We start from the raw sequence: 17,352 nt of genomic DNA on the forward strand, positions 1-17,352 counted from the left end.
ATAGCCTGTCTGCGGCCCCTACTTGCAATACTCCTCCACTGACCACAATGCTGCCTGGAGTGCCTGCCTGTGTATCCATGTAACCGATGTAAAACTGCCATGACTGCCTACTGTTTGTTATTTTAGGCCTTTGATAGCCTGTCTGCAGCCCCTACTTGCAATACTCCTCCACTGACCACACCAATGCTGCCCGTGTACCCCTGGAACCTATTTAAAAGTTCATAGAGCCTAGTTATATATTTTATTTACTATTAATAAGGCCATGATGGACTACACTGTACCACGCTACAAGCTAACCAGTCGACACTTCTTTTGCGAGAAAAGCCATCCCAACCCTCCACCAGCATGTAGAAGACCGCATTGTCCATGCACTCTGGCAATCTGTGAGTACAAAGGTGCACCTGACAACAGACGCATGGACCTGTAGGCATGGCCACGGAAGATTACGTGTCCATTACGGCGCAATGGGTTAATGTGGTGGATGCATGGTCCACAGGGGACAGCCTACTAAGTCTGTCTGCAGTCCCTAATTCAAATTGTCCTCCACTGTCTAAATCGGAGCTTCCACCTTCTGGCTTTCGGCCTATAGTATCAGAAATTAAACTGCATTTGGCCTTCAACTTTGGTTAGGGCCTACTAACGGCTTCTGCCCCTCCCTGGTGTTGCCCTCAACTAAATAAAGCTGAGCTTCAACCTTCTGCTCCAAATTACCATTTTGAAAAATGCAATAGGCTTTTCCGGCCTACTAAAGGTGTCTGTCTGTGTGCCCCTGCCTGGTGTTGTCCTCAACTAAATAAAGCTGAGCTTCAACCTTCCGGCTCTCATTAAGTGGTTTTAAAAAAAAAAAATGGTGGTTAGGGCCTACTAACGGCTTCTGCCCCTCCCTGGTGTTGTCCTCAACTAAATAAAGCTGAGCTTCAACCTTCCGGCTCTCATTAAGTGGTTTTAAAAAAAAAAAATGGTGGTTAGGGCCTACTAACGGCTTCTGCCCCTCCCTGGTGTTGCCCTCAACTAAATAAAGCTGAGCTTCAACCTTCTGCTCCAAATTACCATTTTGAAAAATGCAATAGGCTTTTCCGGCCTACTAAAAGTGTCTGTCTGTGTGCCACTGCCTGGTGTTGCCCTCAACTAAATAAAGCTGAGCTTCAACCTTCTGCTCCAAATTACCATTTTGAAAAATGCAATAGGCTTTTCCGGCCTACTAAAGGTGTCTGTCTGTGTGCCCCTGCCTGGTGTTGTCCTCAACTAAATAAAGCTGAGCTTCAACCTTCCGGCTCTCATTAAGTGGTTTTAAAAAAAAAAAATGGTGGTTAGGGCCTACTAACGGCTTCTGCCCCTCCCTGGTGTTGTCCTCAACTAAATAAAGCTGAGCTTCAACCTTCCGGCTCTCATTAAGTGGTTTAAAAAAAAAAAATGGTGGTTAGGGCCTACTAACGGCTTCTGCCCCTCCCTGGTGTTGTCCTCAACTAAATAAAGCTGAGCTTCAACCTTCCGGCTCTCATTAAGTGGTTTTAAAAAAAAAAAATGGTGGTTAGGGCCTACTAACGGCTTCTGCCCCTCCCTGGTGTTGCCCTCAACTAAATAAAGCTGAGCTTCAACCTTCTGCTCCAAATTACCATTTTGAAAAATGCAATAGGCTTTTCCGGCCTACTAAAGGTGTCTGTCTGTGTGCCCCTGCCTGGTGTTGTCCTCAACTAAATAAAGCTGAGCTTCAACCTTCTGCTCCAAATTACCATTTTAAAAAATGCAATAGGCTTTTCCGGCCTACTAAAGGTGTCTGTCTGTGTGCCCCTGCCTGGTGTTGTCCTCAACTAAATAAAGCTGAGCTTCAACCTTCTGCTCCAAATTACCATTTTAAAAAATGCAATAGGCTTTTCCGGCCTACTAAAGGTGTCTGTCTGTGTGCCCCTGCCTGGTGTTGTCCTCAACTAAATAAAGCTGAGCTTCAACCTTCTGCTCCAAATTACCATTTTAAAAAATGCAATAGGCTTTTCCGGCCTACTAAAGGTGTCTGTCTGTGTGCCACTGCCTGGTGTTGCCCTCAACTAAATAAAGCTGAGCTTCAACCTTCTGCTCCAAATTACCATTTTGAAAAATGCAATAGGCTTTTCCGGCCTACTAAAGGTGTCTGTCTGTGTGCCCCTGCCTGGTGTTGTCCTCAACTAAATAAAGCTGAGCTTCAACCTTCCGGCTCTCATTAAGTGGTTTTAAAAAAAAAAAATGGTGGTTAGGGCCTACTAACGGCTTCTGCCCCTCCCTGGTGTTGTCCTCAACTAAATAAAGCTGAGCTTCAACCTTCCGGCTCTCATTAAGTGGTTTTAAAAAAAAAAATGGTGGTTAGGGCCTACTAACGGCTTCTGCCCCTCCCTGGTGTTGTCCTCAACTAAATAAAGCTGAGCTTCAACCTTCCGGCTCTCATTAAGTGGTTTTAAAAAAAAAAATGGTGGTTAGGGCCTACTAACGGCTTCTGCCCCTCCCTGGTGTTGTCCTCAACTAAATAAAGCTGAGCTTCAACCTTCCGGCTCTCATTAAGTGGTTTTAAAAAAAAAAAATGGTGGTTAGGGCCTACTAACGGCTTCTGCCCCTCCCTGGTGTTGCCCTCAACTAAATAAAGCTGAGCTTCAACCTTCTGCTCCAAATTACCATTTTGAAAAATGCAATAGGCTTTTCCGGCCTACTAAAGGTGTCTGTCTGTGTGCCCCTGCCTGGTGTTGCCCTCAACTAAATAAAGCTGAGCTTCAACCTTCTGCTCCAAATTACCATTTTAAAAAATGCAATAGGCTTTTCCGGCCTACTAAAGGTGTCTGTCTGTGTGCCCCTGCCTGGTGTTGCCCTCAACTAAATAAAGCTGAGCTTCAACCTTCTGCTCCAAATTACCATTTTGAAAAATGCAATAGGCTTTTCCGGCCTACTAAAGGTGTCTGTCTGTGTGCCCCTGCCTGGTGTTGTCCTCAACTAAATAAAGCTGAGCTTCAACCTTCCGGCTCTCATTAAGTGGTTTTAAAAAAAAAAATGGTGGTTAGGGCCTACTAACGGCTTCTGCCCCTCCCTGGTGTTGCCCTCAACTAAATAAAGCTGAGCTTCAACCTTCTGCTCCAAATTACCATTTTAAAAAATGCAATAGGCTTTTCCGGCCTACTAAAGGTGTCTGCCCCTCCCTGGTGTTGTCCTCAACTGAACAAAGCTGAGCTTCCACATTCTGGCTTTCGCCCTATACTATCAGATATTAAACTGCATTTGGCCTACTAGTGTGGTTAGGCCCTTGAAACAGTGTCTGCTGCTCTTGGGTTTGCTACTCCACTGAACAAAGCAATGCCGCCTGTTTAGTCCTGTTACCAATTTTGAACTGCATGTAGCCTACTTTATTCTTTGGCCCTATATCTGTTTCCTCCTCATCCTGCCCATTGCCCAGCCACTGCTAAATGAGTCTGCTGGTACATTGACCTAGACCACTACATTCCCCTTGTACTCTACACAGCCAGAATCTGTCCCTGCTGAAAGTAAGGTTCCCCTTCCCGCATGTTATACCACCTTACACAGGGACAAAGAGGAAGGTGCAGATGAAAGTGCAGGTTCCTTCATCAGGTGGGGGGGCATACTCGTTGGCGACGTCACTGGCACAGGGCCCCTCAGAGTACGCAAAAGTGTCGCTGCTGGTGGGAGGCGCCCCCGCCATGCAAACACACCGCCGTACTTTGAGGGGCCCTGTGCCAGTGGCAATGCGAACGAGTGGGCCCCCCCCTGCTTGCTCAGGATCACAGCACTTGCAACTTTTAAATACTTACCTTTCCCTGCAACACCGCCGTGACGTAGTCCGCATTTCCTGGGCCCACGAAAAACTTGAGCCAGCCCTACTCCTCCCACAACTTTCCCCCAATTCCCTATGCCCAACTATTATTATACAGTTAATTAAGATTGGCAAGCTTCAGAAACAAGAATGGATGTTTTTGGCATTAAAATGGGCACTGTAGGTGTTTTCCTGGCCTCCACTCACTGCCGACTATGCTTCCCCATTGACTTGCATTGGGTTTCGTGTTTCGGTCGATCCCCGACTTTTAGCGATAATCGGCCGACTGCACTCGACTCGACTCTGGACAAAATCGGGTTTCCCAAAACCCTACTCGATCTTAAAAAAATGAAAGTCGCTCAACCCTATTCAGAAGTTCTTGGGTTTTGCTAATTTCTACCGTCGTTTTATTGCTAATTTTTCTAGCGTTGTTAAACCTTTGACGGATATGACCAAGAAAGGTTCTGATGTTGCTAATTGAGCTCCTGCAGCCGTGGAGGCTTTTCGGGAGCTGAAGCGCCGGTTTACTTCGGCGCCTGTTTTGTGCCAGCCTGATGTCTCACTTCCCTTTCAGGTTGAAGTGGATGCTTCTGAGATCGGTGCCGGAGCTGTTTTGTCGCAGAAAGGCCCTGGTTGCTCTGTGATGAGACCATGTGCTTTTTTCTCTAGGAAATTTTCACCTGCTGAGCGGAACTATGATGTTGGTAATTGGGAGTTATTGGCCATGAAGTGGGCATTTGAGGAGTGGCGTCATTGGCTCGAGGGAGCTAAGCATCGTGTGGTGGTCTTGACTGATCACAAAAATCTGATGTATCTCGAGTCTGCTAAGTGCCTGAATCCTAGACAGGCTCGTTGGTCATTGTTTTTCTCCCGTTTTGACTTTGTGGTCTCGTACCTGCCTGGTTCAAAGAATGTGAAGGCTGATGCTCTTTCTAGGAGCTTTGTGCCTGACTCTCCCGGCGTCTCAGAGCCAGCAGATATTCTTAAAGAGGGAGTGATCTTGTCGGCCATTTCTCCTGATTTGCGACGTGTGTTGCAGAGATATCAGGCTGGTAGACCTGACCCTTGCCCACCTGATAGATTGTTTGTTCCTGATAAATGGACCAGCAGAGTTATCTCTGAGGTTCATTCTTCGGTGCTGGCAGGGCATCCTGGGATTTTTGGTACCAGAGATTTGGTGGCTAGGTCCTTTTGGTGGCCTTCCCTGTCGCGGGATGTGCGTTCTTTTGTGCAGTCTTGTGGGATTTGTGCTCGGGCTAAGCCTTGCTGTTCTCGTGCCAGCGGGTTGCTTTTGCCCTTGCCCGTCCCGAAGAGGCCTTGGACGCACATTTCCATGGATTTCATTTCAGATCTTCCGGTGTCTCAAGGAATGTCTGTCATCTGGGTGGTGTGTGATCGTTTTTCCAAGATGGTCCATTTGGTGCCCTTGCCTAAGTTGCCTTCCTCTTCCGATCTGGTTCCTTTGTTCTTTCAGAATGTGGTTCGTTTGCACGGCATTCCTGAGAATATCGTGTCTGACAGAGGATCCCAGTTTGTGTCCAGATTCTGGCGATCTTTTTGTGCTAAGATGGGCATTGATTTGTCATTTTCATCTGCCTTTCATCCTCAGACTAATGGCCAAACGGAGCAAACTAATCAGACGCTGGAGGCTTATTTGAGATGTTTTGTTTCTGCGGATCAGGATGATTGGGTGACCTTCTTGCCATTGGCTGAGTTTGCCCTCAATAATCGGGCTAGTTCCGCTACTTTGGTTTCGCCATTTTTCTGCAACTCTGGTTTTCATCCGCGTTTTTCCTCGGGTCATGTTGAACCTTCTGACTGTCCTGGGGTGGATTCCTTGGTGGATAGGTTGCAGCGGATTTGGAATCATGTGGTGGACAACTTAAAGTTGTCACAGGAGAAGGCTCAGCGGTTTGCCAACCGCCGCCGCGGTGTGGGTCCCCGACTTCGTGTTGGGGATTTGGTTTGGTTGTCTTCTCGGTTTGTCCCTCTGAAGGTTTCCTCTCCTAAGTTTAAGCCTCGCTTTATTGGTCCTTATAAAATTTTGGAAGTCCTTAATCCGGTGTCTTTTCGTTTGGATCTTCCTGTGTCGTTTGCCATTCACAATGTGTTCCATAGGTCTTTGTTGCGGCGGTACGTTGTGCCTATGGTTCCTGCTGTTGAGCCTCCTGCTCCGGTGTTGGTTGAGGGCGAGTTGGAGTACATGGTGGAGAAGATCTTAGATTCTCGTCTCTCTAGATGGAGGCTTCAGTATCTAGTCAAATGGAAGGGCTATGGTCAGGAGGATAATTCCTGGGTGGCCGCCTCTGATGTTCATGCGGCCGATTTGGTTTGTGCCTTTCACGTTTCTCATCCTGATCGCCCTGGTGGTCTTGGTGAGGGTTCGGTAACCCCTCCTTAAAGGGGGGGTACTGTTGTGAACTATATTTGTTGGCTCCCTCTTGTGGTCACTAGCGGTATGGCACTTGGATTATTCCTTCCCCAGGTTGGTACCCACCTGGTTCGTTAGGCCTTGGGTGTTCCTATTTAGACTTCCTGGAAACTCAGTCTAGTGCCTGGAATCGATGTAATCAGTCTATGTCTGTTTTCCTCCTGACTCCTGGTCCCTGAGTTTTGCAAGATAAGCTAAGTTTTGCTTTCTTATTTTTGTCCTTTTGCATTTGCTCTTATTTTGTTCCAGCTTGTTCAAAATGTGATTTCTGTTTTTGCTGGAAGCTCTAGGGGGCTGATATTCTCCCCCCACACCGTTAGTCAGTGCGGGGGTTCTTGGATCTTCAGCGTGGATATTTTTATAGGGTTTTTTGCTGACCGCATAAGTCCTCTTCCTATTTTCTGCTATTAATTAGTGGGCCTCTCTTTGCTAAATCTAGTTCATTCTTACGTTTGTCTTTTCTTCTTACCTCACCGTTATTATTTGTTGGGGGCTTGTATAATAACTTTGGGGTCTTTTCTCTGGAGGCAAGTGAGGTCTTATTTTCTCTGAAAGGGTTAGTTAGTTCTCCGGCTGGTGCGAGACGTCTAGAATCAACGTAGGTACGTTCCCCGGCTACTTCTAGTTGTTGTGCCAGGATCAGATATGCGGTCAGCCAAGTTACCACTTCCCTATGAGCTGGTTTTTGTGTTTGCGGACTTAGCTGGAACTCCTGAGATCCTCTACCACTAGGATCATAACACCCTGGACTTTGGAGCGTGCAGCCTTCAGCTGTGTGCTGTTGGTTTTCTTTGGTTGAAGTACTTCCGCGGTGTGTCTGTTGTCGCCCAAACACTTCATTGCCAATACAGCCTGCTGACGCTTGCCGCTAGCTGTTCCATAATGGGACACCTTGTGTGTAATAGTGGCATCTGCGGATGGAGTGGTCGTGCGACTGCAGTCTGTGGATGAGCTCTCGCTTCTGCTGGAGGACGAGAAGAAGGTGGGGGGACAAACGCCTACAGCCAACTGTTTCCTAGACCGTGGGCTAGGAAGAACTGTCCCAATATTGCTGTCCCCTGTGGACCCTGCATCCACCACATTAACCCAGTGTGCCGTGATGGAGATGTAACGCCCCTGGCCATGCCTACTGGTCCATGCATCTGTTGTCAGGTGCACCTTTCTACTCACAGATTGCCTGAGTGCATGGACAATGCGGTCTTTTACATGCTGGTGGAGGGCTGGGATGGCTTTTCTCGAAAAGAAGTGTCGACTGGGTAGCTCATAGCGTGGTACAGCGTAGTCCATCAGGGCTTTGAAAGCTTCGGTTTCAACTAACCGGTAGAGCATCATCTCTAACGAGATTAGTCTAGCAATGTGGGTGTTCAAACCCTGTGTATGCGGATGCGAGTATGAGTACTTCCTTTTCCTAACGAGAGTCTCATGTAGGGTGAGCTGGACTGGAGAGCTGCATAGGGTGGAACTAGCGGGGGTGCCGGTGGACATGGCAGACTGAGAGAGGGTTGGTGATGGTATTCTTGCTGTTGCCCTACATACAGTGTTTCCTACCACGAACCTGGTGATTCCCTGACTGTTTTGGCCTTGCGATGAAACCGCCACATTTACTGCAGGTGGTGTGGTAAACGGTGGGCTTACAGTGAGGGAAGGGATGTAGCGTTGCTGACTAGCTTCATTGTGAGAGGGTGCTACAATGTTAAGGGACGTTTAGTAGTTAGTCCAGGCTTGCAAGTGCATGGTGGTTAAATGTCTACGCATGCAACTTGTATTTAGATTTTTAACATTCTGACCTCTGCTGATGGTCCTTGAGCATTTCTTACAGATGACTTTGCACTGATCATTTGGATCTTGGTTAAAAAAATGCCAGACTGCACTCTTCCTACTATCGGATACCTTTTCAGGCATTGCACACTGAGCTACTTTAACCAGATGGCCACTCTGTCCTACAACTGGTTTTGTTTTTGCCACACGTTTTTGACCAGATACGGGCCTGCCAGATGGAACCTGTTGCGATGTTGATGCCTGCTGCGGCTCCTCCTCCTCCGCTTCAGAGCTCCTGCCGCCTGCACCCTGTTCCACCAATGGCTGCCAATCGGGTCAACAACTGTGTCATCTATGACCTCCTCTTCTATGTCTGGGCACCTTCCTCTGGGTCACCATGTAAGCCGGTGCTACGGGGCTTAATAGTCTCATCAGGGTCAGATTCTGGATCAGTACACTGCGAGGGCAATGTTCTGATCTGAGTCAAAGGAACAGCATAATAATCTGGCTGTGGCTGTGCATCTGTGCACTCCATGTCCGATTCATCTTGTAATGGGCATGGCCTGTTAACAATTTCCCTTTCTAACCTAGGAATGGTATGTGTAAAGAGCTCCATGGAGGAACCTGTTGTGTCGCCTGACGCATCCTTCTCTGTTGCTCTGGGTGAAGAACACAAGGAAGCGACTTGTCCCTGACCGGGAACATCCACTGACGTTGGGCTGCTTTTACATTTTGCACTTTCCGAGGAGGAGGCAAAAGAGCTAGAGGCAGACTCAGCAAAGAAAGACAAAACTTGTTCCTGCTGCTCCGGCTTTAAAAGCGGTTTTCCTACTCCCAGAAAAGGGAGCGTTCAAGGCCTTGTGTAGCCAGACAATGACGCGGGCTCAACAACTCGAGACTTAGGGTCTATATTGCTTTTCCCACGACCACCTGATGCTCCACGACCACCACCACTACCATCATTACCAGCTGGCAATGACCGCCCATGGCCACGACCTCCTCCACCAGACTTCCTCATTCTTGGAAAAATGAAACCAAACTAACAACCGGTATGTAATCCTGTACAACCAGGTAGAAGGTGTATGTAAACTTGTTGTGAATTTAAATCTCCCTTTTTTATATGTGTGGGAGAATGCAGGAAAAAATCAGGCCCACTGTATTACACTACACAGTTTGATTGGCAGAAAGAGGCTGGCAGATATGCCACGAACAGGACTGACGCACGCAGATGCACACACTGGCAATAGAAATCTCCCTCTTTATGTGTGGGAGAATGCAGGGAAAAATAAAGGCCAACTGGATTACACTACACAGTTTGATTGGCAGAAAGAGGCTGGCAAATATGCCACTAACAGGAGTGACACAGAAGCACACACTGGCAATAGAAATCTCCCTCTTTATGTGTGGGAGAATGCAGGGAAAAATCAGGCACACTGTATTACACTACACAGTTTGATTGGCAGAAAGAGGCTGGCAGATATGCCACTAACAGGAGTGATGCAGATGCACACACTGGCAATAGAAATCTCCCTGTTTATGTGTGGGAGAATGCAGGGAAAAATCAGGCCTACTGGATTACACTACACAGTTTGATTGGCAGAAAGAGGCTGGCAGATATGCCACTAACAGGAGTGACGCGGATGCACACACTGGCAATAGAAATCTCCCTCTTTATGTGTGGGAGAATGCAGGGAAAAATCAGGCCCACTGGATTACACTACACAGTTTGATTGGCAGAAAGAGGCTGGCAGATATGCCACGAACAGGACTGATGCACGCAGATGCACACACTGGCAATAGAAATCTCCCTTTTTATGTGTGGGAGAAAGCAGGGAAAAATCAGGCCCACTGGATTACACTACACAGTTTGATTGGCAGAAAGAGGCTGGCAGATATGCCACTAACAGGACTGACGCACGCAGATGCACACACTGGCAATATAAATCTCCCTCTTTATGTGTGGGAGAATGCAGGGAAAAATCAGGCACACTGGATTACAATACACAGTTTGATTGGCAGAAAGAGGCTGGCAGATATGCCACTAACAGGAGTGACGCAGATGCACACACTGGCAATAGAAATCTCCCTCTTTGTGTGTGGGAGAATGCAGGGAAAAATCAGGCCCACTGGATTACACTACACAGTTTGATTGGCAGAAAGAGGCTGGCAGATATGCCACTAACAGGAGTGACGCAGATGCACACACTGGCAATAGAAATCTCCCTCTTTATGTGTGGGAGAATGCAGGAAAAAATCAGGCCCACTGTATTACACTACACAGTTTGATTGGCAGAAAGAGGCTGGCAGATATGCCACTAACAGGACTGACGCACGCAGATGCACACACTGGCAATAGAAATCTCCCTCTTTATGTGTGGGAGAATGCAGGGAAAAATCAGGCCCATTGGATTACACTACACAGTTTGATTGGCAGAAAGAGGCTGGCAGATATGCCACTAACAGGACTGACACACGCAGATGCACACACTGGCAATAGAAATCTCCCTCTTTATGTGTGGGAGAATGCAGGGAAAAATCAGGCCCACTGGATTACACTACACAGTTTGATTGGCAGAAAGAGGCTGGCAGATATGCCACTAACAGGAGTGACACAGATGCACACACTGGCAATAGAAATCTCCCTCTTTATGTGTGGGAGAATGCAGGGAAAAATCAGGCCCACTAGATTACACTACACAGTTTGATTGGCAGAAAGAGGCTGGCAGATATGCCACTAACAGGACTGACGCACGCAGATGCACACACTGGCAATAGAAATCTCCCTCTTTATGTGTGGGAGAATGCAGGGAAAAATCAGGCCCACTAGATTACACTACACAGTTTGATTGGCAGAAAGAGGCTGGCAGATATGCCACTAACAGGACTGACACTTGCAGATGCACACACTGGCAATATAAATCTCCCTCTTTATGTGTGAGAGAATGCAGGGAAAAATCAGGCCCACTGGATTACACTACACAGTTTGATTGGCAGAAAGAGGCTGGCAGATATGCCACTAACAGGAGTGATGCAGATGCACACACTGGCAATAGAAATCTCCCTCTTTATGTGTGGGAGAATGCAGGGAAAAATCAGGCCCACTGGATTACGCTACACAGTTTGATTGGCAGAAAGAGGCTGGCAGATATGCCACGAACAGGACTGACGCACGCAGATGCACACACTGGCAATAGAAATCTCCCTCTTTATGTGTGGGCGAATGCAGGATTTTATCAGGGCCACTATATCACAGTATATTTCCTGTGGCACAAAATGAATGGCAGATACCGCAGACAGCACTGGCACAGATGCACAGATTTGGCTATATTATTCTCCCTTTATTTTAATAATTTTTTTTTTATATGGGAGACAAGTGATTTAATCAGGCCCACGATATCACTGTATATTTCCTGTGGCACAAAATGAATGGCAGATACCACAGACAGCACTGGCACGTATGCACAGATTTGGCTATATTATTCTCCCTTTATTTTCATTTTTTTTTTATATGGGAGACAAGTGAATAAATCAGGCCCACTATATCACAGTATATTTTCTGTGGCACAAAATGAATGGCAGATACCGCAGACAGCACTGGCACAGATTTGGCAAGATTATTCTCCCTTTATTTTATTTTTTTTTTTTATATGGGAGACAAGTGAATAAATCAGGCCCACTATATCACTGTATATTTCCTGTGGCACAAAATGAATGGCAGATACCACAGACAGCACTGGCACAGATGCACAGATTTGGCAAGATTATTCTCCCTTTATTTTATTTTTTTTTTTATATGGGAGACAAGTGAATAAATCAGGCCCACTATATCACTGTAAATTTCCTGTGGCACAAAATGAATGACAGATACCGCAGACAGCACTGGCACAGATTTGGCAAGATTATTCTCCCTTTATTTTAATTTTTTTTTTATATGGGAGACAAGTGAATAAATCAGGCCCACTATATCACAGTATATTTTCTGTGGCACAAAATGAATGACAGATACCGCAGACAGCACTGGCACAGATTTGGCAAGATTATTCTCCCTTTATTTTAATTTTTTATTTTTGGGGGGCAGACAAGTGACTTAATCAGGCCCACTATATCACAGTATAGTTTCTGTGGCACAAAATGGATGACGGATACCACAGACAGCACTGGCACAGATTTGGCAAGATTATTCTCCCTTTATTTAATTTTTTTTTTTATATGGGAGACAAGTGAATAAATCAGGCCCACTATATCACTGTATATTTCCTGTGGCACAAAATGAATGACAGATACCACAGACAGCACTGGCACAGATTTGGCAAGATTATTCTCCCTTTATTTTGTTTTATTTTTTTGATATGGGAGACAAGTGAATAAATCAGACCCACTATATCACTGTATATTTCCTGTGGCACAAAATGAATGGCAGATACCACAGACAGCACTGGCACAGATGCACAGATTTGGCAAGATTATTCTCCCTTTATTTTAATTTTTTTTATAGGGGAGACAAGTGAATAAATCAGGCCCACTATATCACAGTATATTTTCTGTGGCACAAAATGAATGGCAGATACCGCAGACAGCACTGGCACAGATTTGGCAAGATTATTCTCCCTTTATTTTATTTTTTTTTTTTATATGGGAGACAAGTGAATAAATCAGGCCCACTATATCACTGTATATTTCCTGTGGCACAAAATGAATGGCAGATACCACAGACAGCACTGGCACAGATGCACAGATTTGGCAAGATTATTCTCCCTTTATTTTATTTTTTTTTTTATATGGGAGACAAGTGAATAAATCAGGCCCACTATATCACTGTAAATTTCCTGTGGCACAAAATGAATGACAGATACCGCAGACAGCACTGGCACAGATTTGGCAAGATTATTCTCCCTTTATTTTAATTTTTTTTTTATATGGGAGACAAGTGAATAAATCAGGCCCACTATATCACAGTATATTTTCTGTGGCACAAAATGAATGACAGATACCGCAGACAGCACTGGCACAGATTTGGCAAGATTATTCTCCCTTTATTTTAATTTTTTATTTTTGGGGGGCAGACAAGTGACTTAATCAGGCCCACTATATCACAGTATAGTTTCTGTGGCACAAAATGGATGACGGATACCACAGACAGCACTGGCACAGATTTGGCAAGATTATTCTCCCTTTATTTAATTTTTTTTTTTATATGGGAGACAAGTGAATAAATCAGGCCCACTATATCACTGTATATTTCCTGTGGCACAAAATGAATGGCAGATACCACAGACAGCACTGGCACAGATGCACAGATTTGGCAAGATTATTCTCCCTTTATTTTAATTTTTTTTTATAGGGGAGACAAGTGAATAAATCAGGCCCACTATATCACAGTATATTTTCTGTGGCACAAAATGAATGACAGATACCGCAGACAGCACTGGCACAGATTTGGCAAGATTAATCTCCCTTTATTTTATTTTTATTTTTTTGGGGGGAGACAAGTGATTTAATCAGGCCCGCTATATCACAGTATAGTTTCTGTGGCACAAAATGAATGACAGATACCACAGACAGCACTGGCACAGATTTGGCAAGATTATTCTCCCTTTATTTTATTTTATTTTTTTGATATGGGAGACAAGTGAATAAATCAGACCCACTATATCACTGTATATTTCCTGTGGCACAAAATGAATGGCAGATACCACAGACAGCACTGGCACAGATGCACAGATTTGGCAAGATTATTCTCCCTTTATTTTAATTTTTTTTATAGGGGAGACAAGTGAATAAATCAGGCCCACTATATCACAGTATATTTTCTGTGGCACAAAATGAATGGCAGATACCGCAGACAGCACTGGCACAGATTTGGCAAGATTATTCTCCCTTTATTTTATTTTTTTTTTTTATATGGGAGACAAGTGAATAAATCAGGCCCACTATATCACTGTATATTTCCTGTGGCACAAAATGAATGGCAGATACCACAGACAGCACTGGCACAGATGCACAGATTTGGCAAGATTATTCTCCCTTTATTTTATTTTTTTTTTTATATGGGAGACAAGTGAATAAATCAGGCCCACTATATCACTGTAAATTTCCTGTGGCACAAAATGAATGACAGATACCGCAGACAGCACTGGCACAGATTTGGCAAGATTATTCTCCCTTTATTTTAATTTTTTTTTTATATGGGAGACAAGTGAATAAATCAGGCCCACTATATCACAGTATATTTTCTGTGGCACAAAATGAATGACAGATACCGCAGACAGCACTGGCACAGATTTGGCAAGATTATTCTCCCTTTATTTTAATTTTTTATTTTTGGGGGGCAGACAAGTGACTTAATCAGGCCCACTATATCACAGTATAGTTTCTGTGGCACAAAATGGATGACGGATACCACAGACAGCACTGGCACAGATTTGGCAAGATTATTCTCCCTTTATTTAATTTTTTTTTTTATATGGGAGACAAGTGAATAAATCAGGCCCACTATATCACTGTATATTTCCTGTGGCACAAAATGAATGACAGATACCACAGACAGCACTGGCACAGATTTGGCAAGATTATTCTCCCTTTATTTTATTTTATTTTTTTGATATGGGAGACAAGTGAATAAATCAGACCCACTATATCACTGTATATTTCCTGTGGCACAAAATGAATGGCAGATACCACAGACAGCACTGGCACAGATGCACAGATTTGGCAAGATTATTCTCCCTTTATTTTAATTTTTTTTTATAGGGGAGACAAGTGAATAAATCAGGCCCACTATATCACAGTATATTTTCTGTGGCACAAAATGAATGACAGATACCGCAGACAGCACTGGCACAGATTTGGCAAGATTAATCTCCCTTTATTTTATTTTTATTTTTTTGGGGGGAGACAAGTGATTTAATCAGGCCCGCTATATCACAGTATAGTTTCTGTGGCACAAAATGAATGACAGATACCACAGACAGCACTGGCACAGATGCACAGATTTGGCAAGATTATTCTCCCTTTATTTTAATTTTTGATATGGGAGACAAGTGAATAAATCAGGCCCACTATATCACTGTATATTTCCTGTGGCACAAAATGAATGACAGATACCACAGACAGCACTGGCACAGATTTGGCAAGATTATTCTCCCTTTATTTTAATTTTTTATTTTTTGGGGGGAGACAAGTGACTTAATCAGGCCCACTATATCACAGTATAGTTTCTGTGGCACAAAATGGATGACAGATACCACAGACAGCACTGGCACAGATTTGGCAAGATTATTCTCCCTTTATTTTAATTTTTTTTTATATGGGAGACAAGTGAATAAATCAGGCCCACTATATCACTATATATTTCCTGTGGCACAAAATAATTGACAGATACCACAGACAGCACTGGCACAGATGCACAGATTTGGCAAGATTATTCTCCATTTATTATAATTTTTGATATGGGAGACAAGTGAATAAATCAGGCCCACTATATCACTGTATATTTCCTGTGGCACAAAATGAATGGCAGATACCACAGACAGCACTGGCACAGATGCACAGATTTGGCAAGATTATTCTCCCTTTATTTTAATTTTTTTTTATATGGGAGACAAGTGAATAAATCAGGCCCACTATATCACAGTATAGTTTCTGTGGCACAAAATGAATGACATATACCACAGACAGCACTGGCACAGATGAACTGATTGGTAATATCAATCTCCCTTCTTAGGTGTGGGACAGTGCAGAAAATACAGGCCCACTGTTTTACACTACACAGTTTCAGGGGCTGAAAGTGGCTGGAAGATATTAAAAAAAAGGGACTGTACTACAATTACTATCTCCCTACAATAATCTCTAAAAAGTATGGCAGGCAGCAATAAAAAGGACTGCTGCACACAAAAAATGAGGACAAACAAACAAGATCGCTGTACAGAAATGAAGGAGCAACAGGATTTTTGCTTTTAAAAAAGCAGTTGGTTTGCACAGCGGCGTACACACAGCAATGCAGCGATCAGGGAGCATTATAAGCTACAGAGCTGTTGCACAGAAATCTTGCCTCCACTGTCCCTGCAAACAAAAGGTGGTGTTGGACAGTGGAAATCGCTGCAGCACAAGCGGTTTGGGGGTTAATGTACCCTGCCTAACGCTATCCCTGCTTCTGACGAAGCGGCAGCAACCTCTCCCTATGCTCAGATCAGCAGCAGTAAGATGGCGGTCAGCGGGAACGCCCCTTTATAGCCCCTGTGACGCCGCAGAAAGCAAGCCAATCACTGCCATGCCCTTCTCTAAAGGTACCGTCACATTAAGCGACGCTGCAGCGATATCGACAATGATGCCCATAGCTGCAGCGTCGCTGTTTGGTCGCTGGTGAGCTGTCACACAGACAGCTCTCCAGCGACCAACGATGCCGAAGTCCCCGGGTAACCAGGGTAAACATCGGGTTACTAAGCGCAGGGCCGCGCTTAGTAACCCGATGTTTACCCTGGTTACCAGTGTAAATGTAAAAAAACCCAAACACTACATACTTACATTGCCGTGTCTGTCGCGTCCCCTGCCTTCAGCTTCCCTGCACTGTGTAAGCGCCGGCCCTAAAGCACAGCGGTGACATCACCGCTGTGCTTTGCTTTACGGCCGGCACTGACACATTCAGTGCAGGAAGCTCTGAGCAGCAGCGCGGACGCCGGGGGACGTGACAGACATCAGAGGGTGAGTATGTAGTGTTTTTTTTTTTACTTTTACAATGGTAACCAGGGTAAATATCAGGTTCCTAAGAACGGCCCTGCGCTTAGTAACCCGATATTTACCCTGGTTACCATTGTAAAACATTGCTGGCATCGTTGCTTTTGCTGTCAAACACGACGATACATGCCGATCTGACGACCAAATAAAGTTCTGGACTTTCAGCAACGACCAACGATATCACAGCAGGATCCAGATCGCTGCTGCGTGTCAAACACAACAATATCACTATACCGGACGCTGCAACGTCACGGATCGTTGTCGTTCTTGTTGCAAAGTCGTTTAGTGTGAAGGTACCTTAAAGGGAACCTATCACCCCGTTTTTTAAAGATTAGATAAAAATAGTGTGAAATAGGGGCAGAGCTGGGCTTTACATTAGTGCCTTTTTGGTGCCTTTACACCCCCGTTAGGCTGCCGAAATACCTTTGTGAAGTGGCCGTTTTGTCCTGTCACTCAAGTTGGTCAGGTCGGATGGGCATGGTCACAGCGCTGTTTCTCCCCCAGATCAGGCTCATCATTACGTTGGTGGCGTAGTGGTGTGCGCATGTCCAAGGACCCGAATCCTGCACAGGGGTGTGAAAATAGCAGCGATGTCCGTTATTTCATTGGTGGTCGGTGGGCGCGGCCATCTTGCTTTGGCCGC

This window comes from Ranitomeya variabilis, chromosome 4 (assembly GCF_051348905.1).
Source record: "Ranitomeya variabilis isolate aRanVar5 chromosome 4, aRanVar5.hap1, whole genome shotgun sequence".
Lineage (NCBI taxonomy): Eukaryota > Metazoa > Chordata > Amphibia > Anura > Dendrobatidae > Ranitomeya > Ranitomeya variabilis.